General features: G+C 40.2%; 1 protein-coding gene across 4 annotated transcripts in view; it reads right to left on the bottom strand.

Moving 5' to 3' along the window:
• Positions 1-25,710, bottom strand: part of PLEKHG1 (pleckstrin homology and RhoGEF domain containing G1) — a 236,102-nt gene that overhangs the window by 146,296 nt on the left and 64,096 nt on the right. Inside the window, exon 1 of one of the 4 annotated variants that reach the window (XM_067011016.1) lies at positions 23,312-23,336. The exons of the other annotated variants lie outside the window; for them this stretch is intronic. The gene's annotated coding sequence lies outside the window, so the exon portion shown is untranslated. Of the gene's footprint in view, positions 1-23,311; positions 23,337-25,710 lie in introns of those variants that run through there. 4 annotated transcript variants of the gene reach the window in all.

Raw genomic sequence — 25,710 nt, 5'->3', positions numbered from 1 at the left:
TGAATGAATGAACAACTATAGTGCATTGGAGACTTTGGTATAATGAGTGTGTATGATATTTCTATCACAGTTGTTGTAATGTTTAAAAACATGCTACTGTTATAATTAGATGCTAAGATTGGATTAAAAGAGTAGCTGGTAATTATAAAAACATTCCCATGGGAAAATATGATCTACTTTATGACCCCCACTTTATTATATGGATTCTTCAAAGAGAGCATTGTGGTGAAACGTGGGCTGCCTATATTGACCTCCTATTTAGATTTAAGATTCACTTCATCTCTGCCCCTAGAAATCCTACCAATATTGCTGAACAGAGCCATAAAGCTCAGGAAGTTTAACAAATGACTAAGCATCTCATTGCAGCTTAGTATTCATTCTAAGATTAAAACCTAGGTTAAAATATATTAAAAACTGTTAAATGTGAAGTTTATTAAAAACACAGCAACCGGAATAAATAAGAGGCCATGGCGCCTTCTCATGCCAAACCCTTAATATATGGCAAAAAAGATTCTCACATCAAAAAAAAAAAAAAATTTGTTTATTTAATTATTTATTTTTTGGCTGCACAAGGGCTTTCTCTACTTGCAGCGAGCAGGGGCTACTCTACGTTGAGGTGTGCGGGCTTCTCATTGTGGTGGCTTCTCTTGTTGTGGAGCACGGGATCTAGGCGTGCAGGCTTCAGTAGTTGAGGCACGTGGGCTCAGTAGTTGTGGCTCGCGGGCTCTAGAGCACAGGCTCAGTAGTTGTGGCACAAGGGCTTAGTTGCTCTGTGGCATGTGGGATCTTCCGGGACCAGGACTCGAACCCACGTCCCCTGAACTGGTAGGCAGATTCTTAACCACTGCGCCACCAGAGAAGTCCGATTCTCATATTTATTTTCTCTTCTACATCAAAGTAAGGCAAGGCTACTATCCCTTAGTGTGGCACCTTCATTTATATATGCAATTTTGTAAGAATTTGTTTAATATATTGGTTTATAAAATTATTAATATTCTTGTCCTTTTTTATGAGTTTATTATCTATTTTCTCAGAAATGAAAGGTGATACGTATAGACTGACTTCCAGTTTACAATTAATTGGTATTCAGAGATGTCTGATTTTAAAAACTGCATTATCAATGATAACCTAATATGATAAAGCCTAGGTTTTTAAGCCATATTTAAAAGGCACATATTTTTTTTTCTTTTTTAACATTTTTATTGGAGTATAATTGCTTTACAATGGTGTGTTAGTTTCTGCTTTATAACAAAGTGAATCAGTTATACATATACATATGTCCCCATATCTCTTCCATTTTGCGTCTCCCTCCTTCCCACCCTCCTTATCCCACCCTTCTAGGTGGTCACACAGCACTGAGCTGATCTCCCTGTGCTATGCGGCTGCTTCCCACTAGCTATCTATTTTACAGTTGGTAGTGTCTATATGTCCATGCCACTCTCTCACTTCGTCCCAGCTTACCCATCCCCCTCCCCGTGTCCTCAAGTCCATTCTCTATGTTTGCATCTTTATTCCCATCTTGCCCCTAGGTTCTTCATGACCATTTTTTTTAATTTCCATATATATGTGTTAGCATAAAGGCACGTAAATGTTTTGTCTTTAATTCATATATTCATACATTTTCTCATGGATGGTTAGAACAGATTCCCAAGAAAACCTCAACACTTGGCAGTTGGAAATAACCATCTGCTACAGCAAAACCTTTGTTATTTGTAATTCTACCCTGAAACTGAACCCTATAAAATTGTAGAACTCTCTATTAGATTGGTGCATAACCTTAAACTGGAGAAGTGCCAACATTTCTCTCTCTCTTTTAAAAAGAGTATGTGGGTTAATTACAAGGCGCTGATTGATCGGGATTAGTCTTTATCCCTGTCTGCACAGAAGTAATTCCTACCACTTCCATCAATTAGATTGGGTCAAGATGGGTAATTCAGGCTGAATCTAATATAAAAACTTTTGTTTACTATGGCATCTGAAGTTAGCATGGATTATTTTTGTTAAGAAATAATTCTTGTTTATCAATGGCATAAGGAGTTAGATGTCTCTATGCTCATTTTATAGAATTATTAAAGCTTGTTCAATCAGTGCTCAGTTTAGGTGTTCACTGGAAGCAGATCTTAAATATTTGACTAGAAAAAGTGAGAAAACATATTTACATTTTCTGGGGCCCCATTTGCTCTCTATGTACCAGATAATACTCATACCAACATTTAAGGGGTCACAAATACTATTTACATTAAAGACAAGGGAACACACTGAAAAGACCTTGAGAGGTTTCCCTCTTTACTCTTGCTGAAAACATGTGATATTAGACTTTTAAATTAATAAACAGTTGACTTGCTAGATATTCTAGCTAATGGGATTTGGGCAATCTCAGAGAGATGCAGCTTTAACCAGGTCACCTCCTTCTTGAGGTGACCTTCCTTTCACCCCCCAATGGTCTAAATCTCCCCCTTGATGCCACTGGAGGTATATCCCTTCTCTTCCTCCTCTTCTGATGTGGTTGTTGAAGGTTCCCAAATCTGGCAGTCCCAGAAATCTGTTCTTGTTTCTGCAGACAGCAAGGAAGTGAGCAAAGAAATACAACTCTTCTAGATAATTTTAAATGGCTGTAGCTACCACCATCAATAAAATAGTATAAAAGATAGAATTACACCTCACTATATTAGAGATTAAGCAGGACAATATATTTTGCCTGAAGTTAGATGGAAAACAGACTGTTCAGACATGCATTTGCAGCATTCAGAAGTTCTTTCCCAATAAAGACAACGTCCTACACAAGGGGTGATGAGATGCCGTGGACACAGGTGTGCCTCCTCATCTTGTGTCTGTGTCTATCAGAAAGTGGCCTATCTCAAGAAGATGCCCCGGAAAGGATGATATATGAACTGAATCAAGAAGAACAAATAAGCATAAATAGGAGTCAGCCAGCCTGGAGTTTCAGGATGAGGCAAGGAGCAGGTATAGGGCATGCTACGTGCAAAGACCCAGGGTGTCTATTTGGGGAACTGTAAGCAATGTAGTGAGGTAGTAAGTGGGGTGTGTGTGTGTGTGTGTGTGTGTGTGTGTGTGTGTGTGTGTGTAGGAGGTGTAAAGAGGGAGAGAGATAAGAGACAAGACTACAGAGGTAAACAGGAATCAGGCCATGAAGAGCCTTATATATCTTAACAGAGTCTGACTTTATCCTGAAGCATGACAAGGTATTGAAGGGTTCAAAGTTGAGCGGTACCATGATCAGATCTGTGTTTGGAAAAGAAGACACTAAATGAAGTTGGAAAACGGATCGGAGGAAGTAAGAATGCAAGTAGGGAGATGAAGACCAGCTAAAAAAGAGATGATGGTCCCCTGGATAAAGGCAGCTGGAGTGGGGATGCCTGTGGCTTGGGAACTGATTCCCTGGGGTTGGGTGCGAGGGGAGAGAGGAGTCAGGAGGAGCTCAGGTCTGCGGTGGAGGTGACACGGGGCTCACAGGGGTATGTGCAGAGGAATAGAGGAGTTTTGCTCGTGGGGTGGTGGGTTGTTCAGGGAAATGATGAGTCCCCCATTTTCAGACATTTACACTACCCTGTATTTTTCCCCCGTTATAATTAATCCTTTGAAAACATTTTTGTACATGTATTATTTTAGTGCCTTTAAATTGCATTAGTCGCTCCTTCAGATTAGAATCTATCTCCCCCATCTCTGCTTCTCACCCTGCAGTGGTTCAATAAGTGCTTATCCTTGGGATAAATTCCCAGGAAGAGCACTGCAGGATCAAAGAGGAAGACTTCGATAAATCTTACTATATACGGTCAGATTTTATCCAAACAGATCAAATTTTTTTACTTCATCAGCAATAATGCATGAGTATACCTCTTTTTCCTATAACCCTTCCAGATCTGGCCTTTGACTTTCATTTACTTGGTAGGTGTAAAATTCATTTTAAAATTTGTTGATGTTGAATATACAAATTTAATTTTCTATTTGTTTTATTTTGGGTGAAATAGCTGAATGTTTCCTTGGACCACTTATTTAATTATAATCTGATATTGTGCTCACATTTATATAAATTCATCGTGTTAGCAAGTCTCTAATTTTTTTTGTTTGTTTGTTTGTGGTACGCGGGCCTCTCACTGTTGTGGCCTCTCCCATTGTGGAGCACAGGCTCCGGACGCACAGGCTCAGTGGCCATGGCTCACGGGCCTAGCCGCTCCGCGGCACGTGGGATCTTCCCAGACCGGGGCACGAACCCGTGTCCCCTGCATCGGCAGGCGGACTCTCAACCACTGCGCCACCAGGGAAGCCCTCAAGTTTCTAATTTTTGCTATGCATATTTTCTATTTTTTTGCTTTCACTGTTTTAGTTTTAAAAGGTTTTAAATTTTATGTAAATACATTTTCCCATCTTTCCCTTTTCAATGTTCATTTCTCTTTCTTTAAAATTCTTTAAAAATTAAAATATATATATATATATATATATTTTTGGCTGCATCGGGTCTTCGTTGCTGCACACGGGCTTTCTCTAGTTGCGTCGAGCAGGGGCTACTCTTCATTTCGGTGCACGGGCTTCTCATTGCGGTGGCTTCCCTTGTTGCGGAGCACAGGCTCTAGGCGCGTGGGCTTCAGTAGTTGCAGCACGCGGGCTCAAGTCGTTGTGGCTCACGAGCTCTACAGTGCAGGCTCAGTAGTTTTGGCACACGGGCTTAGTTGCTCCGTGGCATGTGGGATCTTCCCGGACCAGGGATCGAACCCATGTCCCCTGCATTGGCAGGCAGACTCTTAACCACTGCACCACCAGGGAAGTCCCACAATGTTCATTTCTTTCAACAAAAATTTCCCTTTTGTAGCTAGAACTGTGCTACTCCAAATCCATAATTCTTCAATTCACTGAGAGTTTGTTGAGGTATACACATTGTTTATGGTATGTGGTCTGAATCTTAGACATTTTTAAAAATTTTATTTATTTAATTTATTTATTATTTTTGGCTGTGTTGGGTCTTCGTTGCTGCATGTGGGCTTTCTCTAGTTGCGTGGAGCGGGAGCTACTCTTCATTGTGGCACGAGGGCTTCTCATTGCGGTGGCTTCTCTTGTTGTGGAGCACAGGCTCTAGGGCACAAGGGCTCAGTAGGTGTGGCTCGCGGGCTCTAGAGTGCAGGACTCGGTAGTTGTGGCGCACGGGCTTAGTTGCTCCGCGGCATGTGGGATCTTCCCAGACCAGGGCTCGAACCCGTATCCCCTGCATTGGCAGGCGGGTTCTTAACCACTGCGCCATCAGGGAAGTCCCAGACATTTTTTTCTTTCATATTATATCCTGTGGTTAATAATTGTCCTAGTTTTTACTCGATTCATCTATATTTTATAGGTTTTTTATTATGATATCTGCAAGAAATATTTCTGTAGGATCATTTTTGCTATTTAATTTTGTCATCTTAGATTTAAATTATCCTTGTGCTTAATCTTCCACTAAGGGAAATACATTTTATCATTACACACAAGAGGTTAAAATAAAACTGTCTCAGAAAGGGTGTACATCAGCACCATGCCAGGTGCTTCACATAAAATCACTCTGAAGAGTATCACACCCTTATGAGTGTAATATAATATACACTCATATTATATTATAAGTAATATTACATCTCATTCCTTTACAGATGAGGAAACTGGGGCTCAGAAGGGCTGAACAATTTGCACAGGATCATATAGCTAGTAAGCGGCTGAGAACCTAGTTAAATGCATTATGGATGCCCTAGAATGTCACCAAAGTTAAACAGAATACAGATGAAGTTTCCGTAAAAAAGAAAGGGGATAAAAGACCCTCAAATATGTTAGAAATATGAAAAACTGAAAGATGAGGTTGTGGGGTAGGACCTCCCTTCTCCTAAGCACCGCCCCCCACCTGGAAAGCACGAGAGAAAGAAGAAAAGAACAAGAACACATGAGCGTTCTGCGTGAGCATGCATTGGAGACAGTGCAGGCGGTGAAAGGCATGCGCTGCAGTGTCTGAAAGATCTGGTGTGGGTCTTGCTTCTTCCGCTTTCGAGCTGTGTGACTTTAGGCGAGTTCCCAAAGCATGTACTGGAACGTGGAATGAAGGCGGCAAGGATGAGCAGGAAGAGCTGCCAGGAGCTGTTATCACAGGGTGGCAGCAGGGAAATCACCAAGCACCTGCAAATCACCTACCCCACGCCGCCTGCTGGCACATGAGACGCTCCCCAAATGGTGCCCGAGATTCTTACACGTCTCAGCTAGGCCACGTTTTTCGGGTTTACATTTTCAAATAGGAAACAGTTCCCAATTTGTGTGTACCTTTTCTAGGAAAGGTGTGAGGCGTAATCTGGCATCATGCAATTTGAAATACAAGTGAAACCCAGGTGCCATAGACGCAGTTCTATAATAATCTGTAACAAGAACTTGTTTCTTTTTTTAAATTGAAGTATAGTTAATTTACAATGTTATGTTAGTTTCAGGTGTACAGAAAAGTGATTCAGTTGTACATATATATATATATGCTTTTTCAGATTCTTTTACCTTATAGCTTATTACAAGATATTGAATATAGTTCCCTGTGCTATACAGTAAGTCCTTGTTGTTTATGTTACATATAGTAGTGTGTATATGCTAATCCCAAACTCCTAATTTATCCCTCCCCCACCCTTTCCCCTTTGGTAACCACAAGTTTGTTTTCTATGTCTGTGAGTCTACTTCTGTTTTGTAACAAGAGCTTGAACCCAAACATGTCTCCACTCCTCATTTCCGTGGTTATCTTTCTCAGAGGAGCTTCTGTAACTTCCTGGTAGCAAGCTGATGCTGGGGAAGTCAGGGGGACAAGGGCTTGGCCTCTGAGCTCATTACTTCTGTCATTGTTATTAAGTAAAATAGCAGTTACTCAATTTCCTCAAGAGATGAGCAGTTCCGCCTAACTGAACTTTCTGATCACTTCAGGGTTAACAATAAAAAACTCTTTTAAGTCTTGTTAATTTTTTTTCTAAGTTATACAGGTTCCCATTAATTAATTATATTAAATTAATATAATTTAACCTTCCTCTGATGATTCAGACTCTTGCTCTGCCTCTGGGTCAACTCCACAAGGCGTGTAGCGCCAGACTCTGGGAGGAGGAGATGGTGAAGTGGTTTAACAAGGACTGATCACGTAACACGGTTCTGAAGGTTTATCTTTTCTCCTTAAATAAATCCCTCATGTCTAACTAGTTTGTGTTTGTGGTGGGGAGGGAGGGTTTCTTCTAGAAACTGAGTTTAGAAAGAAAATAGTCCATTAAGGGCTTTGGCTTACCTAAATTTCACTCGAGTACAGGTGATTATATGCCTTAAATGAGAGCCTAGGGCCCTGAAAAGTGTTTTTGAATATACAGCATCTAATAGCAAGCACTGGCTACAGACAGGCAGAAGAAAAGCAACTTTGTCTAGCAGGCTCTTCCTCTAAACACTGACTAGGATGGGGGACTGAGTTAGCCACAGCTCTGCAGAGGTCACATCTTACATAGAATGTTTACAAATAATGCAGTACTAGATAGACGTGCATATGCTTGAAGATAAAAGGATCTTTTCGTAGAATGGCCCTTACCTGCACAGTGGTTTTGGAACTTGTATCCATGATGATTCGCCCTTTTGAAGAGGATGCTAAAGCTTAATTTTCTATGGCAAAAGGACTGCAGACAAATGCCAAAATTCTATTCCCAGACCTAAATTATATAATCAGCAATACAGCATTCAAACTGCACATCAAATAGTCTCGCTTTCTGGCAGACTATGAAAAAAATCAGTTTCCGTGTTTGAAGTAGGCATCTGTTTATGTAATGCAAGCAACCACGACTGCCAAACACAATAATTAAATCCTTTAACAAGTGAGAAATCTTGCCAGAATATGTAATTTGAGGGGGAAAATAAGCAGAGAGTTGATATCTAGCAGAAAATGCTGACTTATTTATTTCCTACTAGTTAGAAGCAGACACTCATACTGTGAGCCTACCTGCAGAAATATTAAAAGCGAAAGGAGGGCAGCAGAGGGAACCAGTTATCTTCCTTTTTATCCATCAATATGCTCTTTCCTCCTACCTAAACTAAAAACATGAGGAGTTCTCAACCCCCTTTCACTATAAACTTACCTATGTGGAAATGAAATTAAACATCTACAAAGAAACAATAAATAATCCTAGTTTTCTCTTTTCATTCTTTGAATTATCAACTAAAAATGTAGTCACTTTGGGCTGTGCCTCTATTTCTCTTTTGGAGAGGGTAGACTATGATTTCCTGAGTCCATGATAAGGAAGTGCTTTTGTGTCATTTTTACTTCTGTTAAAAAAAAAAAAGGAGGGGCTTCCCTGGTGGCGCAGTGGTTGAGAATCCGCCTGCCAATGCAGGGGGCACGGGTTCGAGCCCTGGTCCGGGACGATCCCACGTGCCGCGGAGCGGCTGGGCCCGTGAGCCACAGCTACTGAGCCTGCGCGTCTGGAGCCTGTGCTCCGCAACAAGAGAGGCCGCGATAGTGAGAGGCCCGCGCACCGCGATGAAGAGTGGCCCCCGCTTGCCACAACTAGAGAAAGCCCTCGCACAGAAACGAAGACCCAACACAGCAAAAATAAATAAATTTTTTTTAAAAAAAAGGAGTGGTACACCTACTCATCTTTAAAAATTTCTTCTAATTCTAAAGTCTTTGATATGATTTTCTATCATAACATTCAAAGGAAAAAAATCATAGTACAGTAACAAATAGCTGAAGATACTGTGCATCAATGCTTTAATAGTACTTAAAATAATTGAAAACATTCCTTGGTATGTCTTATACATTATAATTAACTTAATGTATGTATATTATATGTTTACTATGTACATTTACTACATATATTTATATATTAAATAGTTTATACTAATTATATTACACATATGTCAAAGCAATAATGACTTAAAATTTTCTGTATTCTCTTTTCACCTCAAGGTTAGTATTTGTGAAATACAGCCTTAATTTAAAATAGGCTTATAATTAACATGAGCAACTAATTAGATGTTTTCAAAGTATTCAACTTCTAAGACGATTGTAAAATCATGCTTAATTGTGATGTTCACTCATCTCCACGAACAAGCAATATAAATGTCTGCTCGTTTCCCCCCGGGAACTTCAAGGAGCAAAGGGGAAAGGAGAGGAGGCAGCAACAATTTCTAGAACTTGTATAGTACTACAGAGCACCTCGCAGCATTGATTTATTCATGTGGACAGCACTGGAATCAGGCTCTAATTGTCTCCATGGTATAGAGAGAACCCAGGCAGAGACCATCCTTGCACCACTTATGAAAGGCGAGGCAGTGAAGAGAGGAAGACTTCTGGTCACATGCTTTTTTTCCCATTATTTAAATAGTGGTTCCTCAATAACATCTTCACATCTTTCCTGTGCCCTAGAGGGTAATTTCTTTAATGTCAGGGATCCCGCTGGTGCAAGGGACCATTAGTTCCTGACTAGCCTATTGAAAAGCCCCCTAATTATTTACAATAGCCAAGACATGGGAAGAACCCAAGTGCTTATCAACAGACGATTGGTTTAAGAAGGTGTGAGATATATATATAGAGATATCTATATATAGATATCTATATCTATATCTATATCTATATGCAATGGAATATTACTCAGTCACCAAAAAGAATGAAATATTGCCATTTGCAGCTACATGGACAGACCTAGAGAATATCATACTAAGTGAAGTAAGACAGAGAATATTATATTATATCACTTACATGTGGAAATATAATAGAAATATTATATGATATCACTTATACGTGGAATCTAAAATATAATACAAATGAATCTATATACAAAACAAAAACAGACTCTCAGACATAGAAAATAATCAATAATCTTATGGTTGCCAAAGGGGAAAGGGAGGGAGGGGGGATAAATTAAGAGTATGGGATTAACAGATGCAAACTACTACACCTAAAATAGATGAGCAACGAGGATTTACTATATAGCACAGGGAACTAGATTCAGTATCTTGTAATAACCTATAATGGAAAATAATCTGAAATATATATATATAACTGAATCACTCTGCTGCATACCTGAAACTAACAAACATTGTAAATCAACTATACTTCAATTAAAAAAGAAAAAGAAAAAGCTCTTAACTGGTTACCCCCTTTCCACTCTTATCTGTAATTCATTCTTTACCCTAAAGAGCAAACCTTCAAAAAACTAAGCTGGATTCCATCACTACCCTGCTTAAAACCCCGAAGTATGTTCCCGCTGCATTCAGAATAAAAGTCAGACTCCTCAACACGGCCTGCAACCCTGCACACGACACAGCCCTCACCTGCCTCTCCAGCCCCGTCTCATTGTCCCACTCGTCATTGCTCACCAGCCTCTTACACATTCTGGCTTTCATTCATTCACTCATTCTTTCATTTTTGTCCCAACTTCAGGATCAGCCTTTGTGCCAATGAAAATCCACTCTCTTAAAAGTCCCTTGTTCTCTTCATTCACAGCATTCACCGCATTGCGGTGAATGAAGACCATCATAACGATGGTCTTCACAATTATCTTTCAGCTCCACTAGCTCTAGGCTTCCTGCAGGTACTTCCAAGGTAACCACTGTATCCTCAGCACCCACTACAGTGTCTGGCACGTGGAGCCTGTCCTTAAGTGCTGGCTGCGCGAAAGCCTGAGCAAGTGAGGTGTGGAGGACTCGTGCCTCGACAAATTCCCCGGCAGTCTTCGGCTGTGGTCCTTCTTACCCGTAATGGCTCTGCCCTTTCTTCTTTAAAGGAGCATGCTTTAGGATGGGGAAAAGGCAGCAACATAGGAGCTGGAACATGATGCCATTTGCCTTGGCCAAATGGACTACGCTCTGGGGATCAACAATAAAAAGGCCACTTAGGGCTTCCCTGGTGGCGCAGTGGTTGAGAATCCGCCTGCCGATGCAGGGGACACGTGTTCGAGCCCTGGTCCGGGAAGATCCCACATGCCGCGGAGCGGCTGGGCCCGTGAGCCGTGGCCGCTGCGCCTGCGCGTCCGGAGCCTGTGCTCCGCAACGGGAGAGGCCGCAACAGTGAGAGGCCCGCGTACCACAAAAAAAAAAAAAAAAAAAAAAAAAAAAAAAGGCCACTTAGCTATGAATGCTGTGTGATCCAGGGTTTTCCCAACAAGCCTAGGATAATTAGGGAACCCAAAAGCGTGCTGAATGAACCCAAAAATGTGAAAACATTTTTTATAACCCTTGGGTCTAGAGATGACAGGTTACCTAACTCCAGGGGCCCCATTCCCGGCGGAGTGTGTACAGCTGGCGTGTGTAGCTGTAGGTGGTGGCCTGGCTCAGTTCCTTAATGTTGCCTCTCTGGACTATTCTTCCAGCTTTATGCTTTGCTCCTGGGTTTATTCTTTGTTAAAAACCCAATATTTATCTTACACAAGTCTTTAAAAAATATGACTAAATGGATCATATTCCTTATAAAGTTAAAGCAATAAAAGTCAGGGAGAGGCTATGAAAAGTGAAGCTACTTAAGTCAATTTTTTAGTAGAAAAACACCACCAACATTACTGATTTTTGAAAAATGATTTCTCATTGCTTATTTACTTTGAAGACATAAGCACATGTGAAAATATTATAGAAAATTTTTTTTCTTGATGGTTTTTCTTGATATTCCTATTAAAATCCATGGGGTTTATAAAGAAAAATAAACATCTATTTCATTGAAGGAGCAGGGATAAAAATTAATAAAGCCACGTCTTTCCTTCAATACAAAAATCCCTTAGTAATCTCAGAAATGGCTTCAAAAGGAAATTAGAAATACATTTCAAGGTCAAAATCTGGGTTAGCGTGAGGTCAACATGGAGAACACCTTTGGTAAGAACCTGACTGAGTGTAAGAATCATTCTTTACAATTGCTGCCAAAGGATCTAAATGAATTCTCCAAGTAACTCTGACATCAAGTCAAGTATTGAAAGTAATTTAGGTAAAAATTTCCCCCAAAGAACATCTCATGATTTTCCATGTTAGCTAAAGAGTTAATTCTCCCCTTAGAGTGAAGCCTTGTGGATTCCAGCAGAGGTAATTACAAGGGAGTCAGGCATCAAAGTAGGTCAGAGAATGCCCTCTGTAGGAACACAAATACCATCTCAGATGCCTCTTCAGCCCTCCCCTGCCCAGTCCGAAGTCGTATTTTCTGCCTCTTTGCTCTTACTCATTTTGAACAATGAAGACACATCCCAGCTCTCTACAATTATGAGCCTTGTGGATGCCCGTCCGCCTCTATTTGAGGGCTAGTTCTAAGTCAGGGAACCCCCTTTGTCTCTCCTGAATCCACAGTGTAGCCGTGCAAATGTCTGACTTAGAAAAAAGAACGTCGGTACTTGCGGTGATCTTATTTTAGCCATCCTACAATACTAGGTGGGGGAGGAACAGAGAAGCACTGAGAAGAAGGCTTAAGTTAAAATGTTTAAAAATAAATTAAGATCGGGCTTCCCTGGTGGTGCAGTGGTGGAGTGTCCGCCTGCCGATGCAGGGGTCACGGGTTCGTGCCCTGGTCCGGGAAGATCCCAGATGCCGCGGAGTGGCTGGGCCCGTGAGCCATGGCCACTGAGCCTGCGCGTCCGGAGCCTGTGCTCCGCAACGGGAGACGCCACAACGGTGAGAGGCCCGCGTACCGCAATAAATAAATAAATAAATAAATAAATAAGGATCAACAATTGCTTTGAGTCATCACTGCCACAAAATAAAAAGATTACTGCCAGAGCATAAAATATATTGGTCACAATAACTTGGCTCTCATTTTACTTACATTTAAGGTCAAATAAGACATTATACTTTGTGTTACTTTGTACAGAATAGGAGGACTGGAGAAACTATGAATGTTGTAGCATCAGAAGACTAAAATAGTTTTCCAAAATTTAAGTAAATGAAAGAAACACAGGTTTTAAACCTTTACTGCACTCTTCTCCCAAAATAATCAACATATTTTCAGGATGACGTGTAAAGCATTCTGATTTTAAAGTCCTTTGTCCAAGTGTTTCAGGTCAGACCTGATTGGGAACACTGCACCCCAGCTGACAAGAATGCCGTAGCTCTCACTTGGTCATGAGAGCAAGACTCCATGGAAACCAGTGAGTCCCAACAGATCAAAGAAGAGGTCAGCACTCAACAACTGCCTCCAACAATCCCCAAATAGAAACTCAGCTCAATACAGGTACAATTGCTCAAATGGACCATTAAATTTTATTGTAGAAGAACTCAAAATATCACTCCCCAAAACCCAGAAATTTACAAAGGGAACTTTTGGCTCTCAGAGAAAACCATAATTTCTTCTTTGGAACTAGACTTCTGGGAGTTGACAAGTATTTGAGGGAGCTGTAAAGAACCAAATCATTTTGCACTTTGTCTAGAAGGTGTTCTGGTGTTTAATGCTCCATGATAATTTTTTATTTTGTTTTCAGAAAAGTTACAGGAAGGGCAGCCAATGCTTTACGTCCTTTCTTGGCAGGTACAGATAGCAGTGAGGTGCACATTCAGTCCTTGTAGAAGCACCAGGACACAGCAGTACATGGGCACAGGAAGCCTTCCCCAATGCACAGAAAAACTCTCACACCTGACAACAGCCAGCTGAGAAAAGCAGCAAGTACGCTTTTAGAATCCATCTTCCCTTTCATATTGCTGGAAGGACCTATTTGTATACAAGTATTTTAGCCACTCTTGTGTACAAGTCAATCTTCAAATACTTCTGCTCTTTATGGCTCTTTAGACACACATCTTAAAAATAAACAGGAGGTCCATACAGAGTGAAGTAAGTCAGAAGGAGAAAAACAAATACTGTATGCTAACACATATATATGGAATCTAAGAAAAAAATGTCATGAAGAACCTAGGGTTAAGATGGGAGTAAAGACACAGACCTACTAGAGCATGGACTTGAGGACACAGGGAGGGGGAAGGGTAAGCTGGGACAAAGTGAGAGAGCAGCATGGACATATAGACACTACCAAACATAAAATAGATAGCTAGTGGGAAGCAGCCGCATAGCACAGGGAGATCAGCTCCGTGCTTTGTGACCACCTAGAGGGGTGGGATAGGGAGGGTGGGAGGGAGACACAAGAGGGAGGGGATATGTGGATATATGTATACATACAGTTGATTCACTTTGTTACGCAGCAGAAACTAACACACCATTGTAAAGCAATTATACTCCAATAAAGATGTTAAATATATATATATATATATATATATATATATATATATATATATAAGAAGCAAAAAAAACATAGACAAGAGGTCTTGAAACCTTTTAATATCTGCTGATTGAGAAGTCTTTTCAAGGGACAGGTAGCACTCGACAACAATACATAGTATTTTTACTTGTTATTGTTGGTGGATTTAATATCACCTTGAGCTCTAAAGGAGAGTCAATTCTGCTTCTCCCCACTTCCTATCTTTCCATACATGTGAATCCTATCTTCCCATACATCTGAATTCAGTTTCTCTAAATGTTCCCAAGCAGCATACGCTCCTTACACAAAAGAAAACAATGTGATATTAGGTCATTTTAACGCAGGAAAATATTTGAGTTAATAAAACATACTGTTTAGACACATCTGTTGCAAATAGCAAAAACTAGACTGCTATGAACAAGGAAAATTAATGATACTCTGGGAGGCTGTCGCTGGAAACTGTGCTTCAAACTACTCTTTCCCAAGATACTTTATAATGTTAGATTGTGTGTTACAAGAAGTCTGCTCTGCCCAAACCCCATTTTAGTGCCGCAATAAGACACCATATTGCTGTCTCTTATAAGTTTGCTGAAAACACAAAGACTTGACTGAACAGATAGTAGAAACAAGGAGCCTTCTTAGGCTTCAAAGACTAGGTATCCATAAAATCGATGGGTGGAAATCCTTTTTAAAAGTCATGTCTACAGCCATCCAAGATTTTGAAAGTCTGATGTTGGGATGCTAGAAACTTGAAATCTTAGTAGTTAGGTGACCAAAGGTGATACAAACCCAGCCCTAATACATGTTTAAACAGGCCCAGTTTTCAGGTTGTAAGATTTGAATGGTTGACATCCCCAGCTCTAAACAGACTGATACAGCAAATCCGTTTTTAAAAGTCCATCTTTCTTATTGCTCATCAGTTTAAAACAATATGTGTGTGTGTGTATCTATATACATACCCCCTTTGTGGAAAAACTAAAGAATTTCATAAATGCAGTTGGTATCCTGGGCTAGGAGACAAGACACCTTGATTCTAGTTCAGTCTCTGGCACAAACTTGCCGCGCAAATATGGTGGTGACACCAACTTTCTCTGTGCCTCAGTTAACTCATAAGCAACATGAGGTATTCAGGACTAGATTTTTTGGTGTCTAAAATTAACACCTAGGTATGGCTGAGGTGAGCACAGAGAGGGGTGGAGACACTAGGCTTCCTGGTTATCTGGAGGGTAGAATTCTACCCCAAGCAGAGAAGAAGGGCATTTCATGAATAGGTGAGATGACAGACAGACATTAGGTCAGCAGCGAATGGACCAACAGAGCAGAGGGAGTATGGGATGGAGAACTAAGACGAGATTCTGCTGGACAGAGCCAGACAAAAGAAGCCCTTGAAGGGGAAATCCAGTGTTACCCTGTGGTGACCTCAGCTTGTTGAGAGGAAGGCCAAGTTTACCCTTGTTCTTAAACTTTTTACTCTTGGCAATATTCCAATCTGAATATATTGCCTTACTTCAGACAGCTACAACTCTATCGGACTGCAGAAAGTGGAACATCTGGCCCTCTTAATACATTGTCCACATTATATGTCTGCATTATATTTATATAACTTGCCTCTTTTATCCAGAGTGCTGCCAGGGTGGAAGGAGGACTCATTCTCCTGTAGATACAGCATTATAAAGGATAAATAGGTAACAAAATTGCCTACCTTGATCTATGTAACTTGGACGCTAACTACCGCAAGAAGACTGTCCTTCTGGTTATAACCTAGTCCCACCCAGCTGGCCAAGGCAGAAGCCTGGAAGCCATCCTTCAATTATTGGACTACTTTCCTCAGGCCTTATAGCTATAGTTTATGTCTCAGTTCTAAAGATAGAGGAATAGAGAGCAGAAAGTATTTTTTGGGTTTTTTTTGTTTGTTTTTTTTTTGGTTTTTTTTTTTTTTTTTTTTTTTGCGGTATGAGGGTGTCTCACTGTTGTGGCCTCTCCCGTTGTGGAGCACAGGCTCAGTAGTTGTGGCTCACGGGCCCAGCCGCTCCGCGGCATGTGGGATCTTCCCGGACCGGGACACGAACCCGTGTCCTGCGCATCGGCTGGCGGATTCTCAACCACTGCGCCACCAGGGAAGCCCCAGAAAGTATTTTTTAACAGAGTAATTTTCACTTAAAACTCCATCAGGTATTTAGAAGCATCTGCCCCAATTCTGCACAGAATATACTATGACTCTGGCACATGCTCCAAAGAGCAAAGCACCAACTGGCCTCGGGTGGGCTCTGTGCATGAGTGATTCGGGATGGCAGGGTTGGCTGGATTTCAGGCACTTCCCGTCATGGAGACCTCAGCAACTTAGATCAGAAGATGAAGACAAGACCACAGCTGTTCATAATATGAGACGTGCTCCCCCTCCCTCCAAGGTGCCAAGAAATAACTTGAGGAACTTTGTAGAAGTACAGTCTGCAATAGTATGTAGGGATAAGAGCCAGGGATGGAAAGATTATACTCAGAACTATGTTTTATTTAGAAATAAAACTGCAACAGTTAAGTATAATTGCCCCAATTTCATGGGCATTTTTGGCTGCTTACCCAGCATCTACTTTCCACTTCTCCCTTCACAACAACTTGTGTTGCTGAGGCATCCACCCCCTTGTCCCTCGTACTCACAGTCACGTCCTATTTTCTCTAAATGGTTCATTTGGGAACCACATTCTCCTCAATCAAGATACCATATTATTTGGCCCATTTACTAAGCAACTGCTCAGTATACAAGAGGGAGCAAAACTAAATAATTTGCCTTTCAGGCTAAAACCTGGTGGTGGGGAGAGATAATTAACCTTCTTTCTATATATAAATACAAACATTTGATGTTTAAATTGGTGCTCCCAAAGCATAGATGACTTGTTTAATTGTAAGTCCTAATGAACTTCCAAGAAGTAGTTGGAAATAATTAGAAGGAAAAGTTTTCTTGGATGTCTTTCAAGATATTCAGAAGAACGATCATGGAGGAAGAAAAATAAATTTAAGTGTTCAATATCTCACAGCAGGTCAGCCGGTCATGTCAACGAACCTCTTACCATCTGTTTTTTGTATTCTAAAGTGACCCCATGAGCATTATACTTATTTTCGTAAGTGTTTAAAGTTTCTCAGACAGAAAAGCTCATGTTCATAAAAATCATAAATGTGGAAAACTTAGAAATTTTATTTTGTGTCTAAGAAACACACAGTTGAGACTGGTCTCTAGATGTACAAGGAGGTACAACAGTTCATTGAGTTCCAAAGGCAAAAAGCTCTACATCCCCCATGAGAATCCAGCGTTTTACTATTTGCTTCTCATGCTTACTCAACTTTACACATAGAGGCAGAACCAATTTAAAAATGAAGCACATTCCAAAAGACTCCTGGTAAATGGTTGTTTATTTCTACAGGAAAATGTGTTCTAGGTTCTATTGGTAGAGAGGGTTCCCAGCTGCTTTGCCTGTAAAAGCTTTTTAACCCATAGTGATTCTCAAATGTGGGATTTAACCATAGGTTATCAGTGTTTTTATGGAAGAATATGTCTCAGAGACCAGGGGGTAACCCTGATTGGGAAGATGGTGACTTGAAAGGCAAAGATTTCCTTACCCTCCCCCTTCTTCTCTCCATCAACCTACTATTACCATAACCAGCCAATTCTCACTTTAGGATTTATGAGGGAGGAGGGCTGTCATGATCTGCACGTTCCTCCTTTCTACAGCCCACTCTTCTTCTTCTTCTTCTTCTTTTTTTTTTTTGGCTGCACCCCGCAGCACGCAAGAGCTTAGTTCCCTGACCAGGGATTGAACCTGCGCCCCGTGCATGGAAGCGTGGAGCCTTAACCACTGGACCGCCACGGAAGTCCCCGGCTCGCTCTTCTGAATTACTTGTTCCTCCCTCCTCTCCCTAAGAGGTCCACACAGGGCATCATTCTTAGTCTCCTTATTCTCCCCTCAGGATGCCAGGTCCCATCTTACTATTCATTTCAAAGCATTCCCCCTAAACTCTTGCACAAAGTAAATAAGAATGCCTGGGCATTAGAGCTTCAACATTCAAACTGGCATAAATTATAAATATATCAAACTTGAAAGTGCTCTGTAACTGTAATGTGCTTCTATTATTGCTTTGATACGTTGATGAAGCCCTCCTGAATCATTCTTATACACGATTACTCACGTCTGTATGACTTATAGTTTTATAGCTAATACGTGTCTCTCTAAACTCTGATATCGAGATACATGGCCTCATAAAAATGTTTATGCCACATTTGCTAGTTGTGAGAAGTTCCACAAATATTGGAATCGCAATTGTTTATATGAACAGTGGGGAAGAATATTAGTATTGGCAACAGGCCACCAAAATGGCCTGAACTGCTTTCCAGGTACAGTATGGGTTAAACAGGCTCTGTTTGCCACAGGACTTCCCACACATAGCTTTATATCTAATGAGGAAAAAATACACTCCAAAATATTTTTCAGATGAACTTTTGGAAAACCACCCTGGCTCAAATTGAAGATTGCCTGCGTGTAACATATGCTGTGTATACACATGGTTTTACTGACACAACCCTTATTAGGTCCCAGTGTTTCCCTACAGAATCCTAGTCTTGAATGTTCAAATATTCTTGAAAACTTTTGAAGTTTTGAAATTTTTCTTTGGAATGTTCCTTTTGCTAAGAGAGAGGTCTTTCCAGATCCCAGTGGTGGTGCGTGCTGAGTCAGCCGGCGCCCCTACACCTTCTGGGGTTTTATCTGGCATTGCCTCCTGGATGGACAAGGGAGAGGAGGGCACAGAGCAGAGAACGAATGCACGGAGCCAGGTGTTCCACAGCTGGGGGATGTGGTTTCCAGCTCTTCACCCCATCACCTTGACCCCAAGAAGGAAGAAGGCCATTCCCCTGGGAAGGGTTCTTCCAAAGGCTCTCAAGCAGTTCAATTTCACAACTTTAAGCCTGCAGACAAAGGAGACTCTTTTTTCTTAACTAAATATTTTAACAAATAACTTTTCCATATAGGCAAAATATTGCCAAAATTAGTAATCTGATTTTGTTTAGAAATAGACTTTGCAAACGCATTTAAATGTGAATTTAGGATGGAACACACACCTTGGCAGGTGAAACTTGGCTACAACGTGTTTCAAATGATTATCTTGCCAATACTTATATTGTTGAAAGAGAGGGTCCCCAAACCTCCAGTTAAAATGATAAAGTATGTTGTTTTAAAAACTGGCTCTGAATATGGGGTGATGAAATAAAGCTAAAAGACCCATCATTACAACTTATATACCTATATTTCTTTTTTAAATTTTTTGCGGTACGCGGGCCTCTCACTGTTGTGGCCTCTCCCGTTGCGGAGCACAGGCTACGGACGCGCAGGCTCAGTGGCCATGGCTCATGGGCCCAGCTGCTCCGCGGCACGTGGGATCCTCCCGGACCAGGGCACGAACCCGTGTCCCCTGCATCGGCAGGCGGACTCTCAACCACTGCGCCACCAGGGAAGCCCTACCTATATTTCTTAATGGTAATTTGTATTTGTCATTAACTATTTTCAGTAAATTGACTTGTACTGTACTTCCCTGTTATTTTTATCATTAATTTAAAAACAGTTCCTTAAGACTAAACTGTATTTGCAGGTTTTATTAAAAAAACTATATATATAAACATAAATGTAGACAGAGCAGAATAATGGTGCATCCTTCCATCTGCCTTCCACAGTGATCAACCGATGGCCAATCTTGTTTCATAACTTTCCCCACTCAATCTCATTCCACTCACAGATTACTTTTTAGCCAATTTTATTTAAGTACAATTTGTATACAATAAAATCCACCATTTTAGCTGTACATTTCTGTGAATTTCGACAAGGCATACAATTCTGTAACCTCCTTTACTATCAAGTTATCAAGATATAGAATTTTCCCATCACACCAAAGAGTTCCCATGTTCCCTTTCATAGTCAATTCCCTATCCTTAGCCCCATCCCCTGGTAATGCTGTTCTCTATCCCTGTAGGTTTGCCTTTGTGAGAATGTAATATAAAATCATACAATATGTAGTCTGTATATGAATCTGGCTTCTTTTACTTAGTCTAGTGCCTTTGAGATCCATGTATGTTGCCCAAAATACCTGTGTTTCGTTGCTTTCTATTGCTGAGCGGTGTTCCATTGAGTAAATGTAGCATAGTTGGTTTATCCATTCACCAGCTGATGCATATTTGTTTTCTTTTGTTTTTTCTACTTTTTTGGCAATAGTTAATAAATATATCTACTCTAAACATCCACATTCAGGTTTTTGTATGGATTTATATCTTCATTTCACTTGAGTAGATATCTGAGAGACTGATGAGTTGTGTGGTAGTTTATATTAAACTTAATAAGAAACTACTAAAGTGTTTTCCAAAATGGCTGAACCATTTTGCATTTTCACCAGCAGTATACAATGCCCTGTATCCACACCAGCATTCAAGTAACTGGGATCTAATTGTGATTTTAATAAGAATTTCCCTAATAAATGATGATGTTGATCATCTTTCATTTGCTTATTTGCCAACTGTATCTCATTTTTAGTGAAGTATCTGTTCAAATCTTTTATTAATTTTTAATGATGTTTTGTTATTATTGTGTTTTTAGAGTTCTTTATATATTTTTAGAGTTCTTTATATATTTTTAGAGTTCTCTGTACATTTATATATATGTATATTATATTTTCTCCCAGCCTGTGAATTATCTTGTTTATTTTCTTCAGTGTCTTTCAAATAAAGAGATTTTTTTAAATTAAAAAAATAATAATAAAATAAAAATAGAAGACCCATCATGAACAAAACGGTCCCTTCAGTTTAAGAGTGCCACCACATGTTTATCTCTAAATGATCTCTTCTCTGACTCTTCCTCAGGCTTATTTTTTATAGCAACATCCTCCCCACCAGACTGTCCCAGTGGAAAACCTGGCCAGGAGGGGAGAGGAGAAAAAGTTACCTGGACTGAAGAGGCAAAGAAGAAAAATGAAAATCTGCCCAAGAAGAAAATTTAGGCCTAGAAAATAATAGTTATGAAAACAATTAGAATATTTCCTATCTTGGAGGTACTCCAAGAAAATAAAACATGAGTGTATATACAGCCATGTTTTAAGATTGCCCAGGGCTTAAAAGGCAGTTTTGTGAGAAATACTGGATAGTAAGATTTCTTGGAGTTTCAAAGTTTACTCTGCAATATTCTTCACATTCAGAACTATGAACAAAGAAATTTGGGCTAATCATGCTACATGAAGACATTTACCTGGGAACCCTCTGTACTTAAAACCAACACGCAGGCTGTTGATTCCATCTGAATATACGTGAACCTTCTTAATTTTGAATCAAAAGAGTTTGTGAATAGTTAGTTACATATCAGGCACCAGGCTATAGATCATATATGCATAAGACCTAGCCCTGCCTTTGAACTGTCTTAGTCCATTAGAGCAGGAATTAACACTCAAGAAGGATTTTTAAGACCACAAAGCAGTGTCAAGAGGCACTACATAATTAAAATTGCTAAATGAATTGTTCTGAAGCTAACTTACATACGAGGAAGCAGATAGAATCAGGCTGGAGTCATTTATAAAGGAGGAGGAAACTGAACTGAGTTTAAGAGGATAGATAAGGTCTCAATAATAGTATTATTGCGATTACCCTCCAGCTCCATTTGAGAGCCTGCCAGGCTCTCACCACAACTGGCATTGTACATGCACTCTCTGGACCCACAGCTAGACTGTAGTGAGTTTATCATCATGATTTTATAGCTGAGGATGGCAAAAAAACGTGCCTGAGGTCTCCCAGGAAGGAGATGAGCAGCCCAGGTCCAACTGACCCCAGAATCCACGGTCCTTCCCTCATGACAACTCCAAGGAGCAGAGACAGTTCTGGGTGGCCAAAAATAGACTTTTCTAGAACCGTTGACTTCAAGATGAAAAGCAAAAATAGGTCAGAGCTTATGGAGCAAGCAACAATGTATCCCTGTGAATTTTAGACTAGACACCTGACACAATTAACCCAGCCCTGTGGGTGGACCAGGCTGGTGGACAGCATGAACTGGAGGTTCACGAATTTGGAAAAACCAAAGAGAAAGAGAATCTGGTTCTTTTGCCCCGATGTGGTACCACGGAGGTACGTGGCATGGCTGAGCTGCAGGCGGTATCCCACATTCCAGGGCAGCAAAGAAGATGGTGGACTTGGACTTGGAGTTGTACTTGGGTATTTATAACTCGTCCTGTTTCTTAAAACTACTGGTTGTGAGACTTCGGGCAATGACTTAAATTTCTGAGAATTTCAGTCTCCTAACCTTGAAGCCCAATTTATGGTGATAACTGCACGAAGCTAAAAGGATGAAATAAGAAAAAGCATATAATGTGTAGTGTGTGGGAAACATTCAGATATTCACTTTTCCCTTCTCTGAAGTCTGTGGAAATGGAAAAGAAGGGCTGAGACAGATAGGGAAGTAAATTTAGGGAGATCTAGTGACAAATTGGGTATCAGGGGTGGAGGCCGGGGGTGGGGGAGGAAGGGAGAGAGATGTCAAATGTACACTTGAAATGATAAGCCTGCACAAAAATATCTTCATTTTCCTCAAATAGGAGTTAAAAGGTAGTATTAGGAATAAGCGGCCTTAGAGGTGACTGGGAGATCCCCAATTGAAAACACTCAGAAAAGAGTTAGAAATGAGACTGAGAGCTTAGAAACAAAAGGGAGACCAGAAGAAAAAGGATTTGGTGATCATTTGCCTAAGAGCCTGGTTGCTATAATATTCCATTTATGAGGACTTGTGAAATTGCTAAACTCTGTTTTTCTTTGAATGACTATGCTTTAGAAATCAAAGGAATATATATGAAGTTACAACATTTTAAGAAATCCAATCCCACATTTTTTAAGACAAAGAATATTAAAAGAAAATACTCTACTTAATACAGGACTTAAGATCAATTGCAACTCCGTGTCTTTCAATTTAAAACACAATGATTGCTTTAATACCTGACTTAACTCTAGAAAGTCTTTATCACAAATGTAATCTGCCTCCAGAACAGGCTTTCCTTATGGCATAGAAAAGTCATGATGGTGTAAGGCAATAAACCACAGATTTTTAAATTATGCATACCTTGGAAAATGCAGCTGAAACAGGAATAGTTGGGATCTGAAATGAGACAGGAAGCAAGGGGCCAAGACAGAGGCGGAGGGGATGTCAGCTTTATTCAGTAAACATGAATACAGGCCTTGCTTACCTAAAGCTATGGTGGATAATTCTGTTGTACGGACTCCCTAAGCTTGGTGAATCTGGTCCAGTGCTTCTACAAGTTTCTCAAATATTACAACTAACTGTCTGTTCCAGACACTAGATTCATTATCTACAGCTGCCAAAAGCAGATCTGGCACCACTGGACTCATCTGGTTCTTCTGACATTTTAAGTGACAGCCTTTCCGTGCCTATTAGATGGCCCCTTTGCAAGCCCCGGGCAGGTCTATCCAAGGTTCATCATCAGTGGCAGATGTTAAAAACATGAGACCTTCAAAAATCCTCTGTGAGCCCATACTTCATGGAGATTGGATATTCTATCTGGTTTCCAAAACACAACAATTATCTTGCACCTAGCTACATAACAAGTGAATAATTTATTAATAATAATAATAATTTATTAACCTCTGTGTGTTTCAGTTTTGAAACATACAAAGGAAAAACTGATAGAACTAAAAGAAAAAATTAACAATCCACTCAACACAATTAAATTCCAAAACAGCTCCCTCAGAAAATGACAGAAAAGGTCAAATAGAGCAAAAGTTAAGTAAGGATACTGATGATTTGAATAACAGTTAAATGATTTTGATTTAATTGATAACTTTGTACCCAACAGAAAATAAGCATTATTTTCAAGACATGGGACATTCACAAGTGAATAATTTATATGGGAAGTACATCTCTTTGGATCATATTTCTAGGTCCTTTGGTACTCTAAATTTCTGTTACCACTTTTTTTTTTAAATCACATACTGCTTCACGGCAAGGTTACTTGTTAGATGTGTTTTACCTTCTCTGACGTACTTTACAACCTTTCCAAGGACAGAAGTCTTGTCTTCTTGCCTTTGCATCCCTCACAATACTTAGTGCTTTACACAAGTAGACATTCATTTATAAAATGATCATCCTGAAACAGATCACTTTTCATGATGTATCAATAACAACCTATGCTAAATAATTTTATGCTACCTCTCTTCCAATAACGAGTCCCTCAGAATCTGTCAAATGTTATTAAGTTGGAGGTAGTTTAATAGCAAAAGGTTTAAGGAAACTTTCTCCCACAGTAGGGTTTCAGAACACTGAATGTCACCCTTTGCTGGTCCCTGATCTCTTTGCCAGTGGCTTAGCCGAATGCTTCAAGATGCTTCACAAGCTGTATGCATGGAACACACAGGTCAGTCTGAGGGGAGAGCAAAACGGGAGGGAATCCCCTCACCATCAAACTCAGGGCTGGCTCCATTACTGGATATCCAGATGGAGCTCTTGGAGTCACTGTATAGAGTTTTATCCTCCAAATGTCCTCTCTGGCTCCTCCTACCGAGACACGTCACAATTATGGCTTCAATTCGTCTATATGTCTTCCCATAACCCATTTCTGTGTTTGTGCTGGTCATTTCCTCTTTCCATAGTAGATCGGCATTTACCAAGCCATCTTCCACAGAACAACACAGTAATAGGTCACAAAACTAGCAGGTGGGGAAGGGGACTTTGGGGAGGGAGAAGGAATTCCATTTCAATAAGTCTGAGAACCTTGCCTGTAACACTTCCTTGTTGAAGACGTACAGTTCAGGGCAGCATAGTAAAGGCTCTGCAGAAAAAGTAATCATTGACCTTGCTTAAATCCCAAACTTATTTGACCATGAAGCCCCCCTCCCCGTCCTTGTTTTTGACAGACACCTATTACCATAATTCCACAAAATTGAGAACATACCGTCCTGAGAATCCTCTTACGCTCAATGCCAGGAACGGGAACTAGTTTCTTACTCCAAAGGTCATCCCTTCACGAGAAAACAAGTACCTTTTTTTTTTTTTTTTTAATTATGTCCTTTTTCTCTCAAAAATGGTTGGGGACTTCCCCTCATACCTTTCCCAGATATAATGAAAGATCTACAATGAAGAAGTCTTCCTCCTTCACCCCTCCTCCCCACCAAAGGGTGTCTAGTCTCTGTACCAGTTTAAGGTATGCAAACTTCCAGAAGATATTTTTAAAAATTTTTAAATTCTAATGGTGGTAAAATACATATAAAATTTATCATCTTAACCATTTTTAAGCGTACAGTTCCGTAGTGTTAAGTACATTCACACTGTTATGCAACCCATCTCTGGAACTCTTTAAAAAGAGATATTTTTTAGTAGAGGAGAGGTGCCCATGCTCAGAAAGCCAAGTCTGTACGTCTTTCTGAACGCGTAATTTTGTGCTATGTTTTTGTAACCACTATATTTAGTTATTATAACACTTTTAATTTTCGATTATCCTTTAAAAA

This window comes from Kogia breviceps, chromosome 13 (assembly GCF_026419965.1).
Source record: "Kogia breviceps isolate mKogBre1 chromosome 13, mKogBre1 haplotype 1, whole genome shotgun sequence".
Lineage (NCBI taxonomy): Eukaryota > Metazoa > Chordata > Mammalia > Artiodactyla > Physeteridae > Kogia > Kogia breviceps.
The sequence above is the reverse complement of the archived record's forward strand: the minus strand, read 5'-3'. Positions and strand labels throughout refer to the sequence as shown.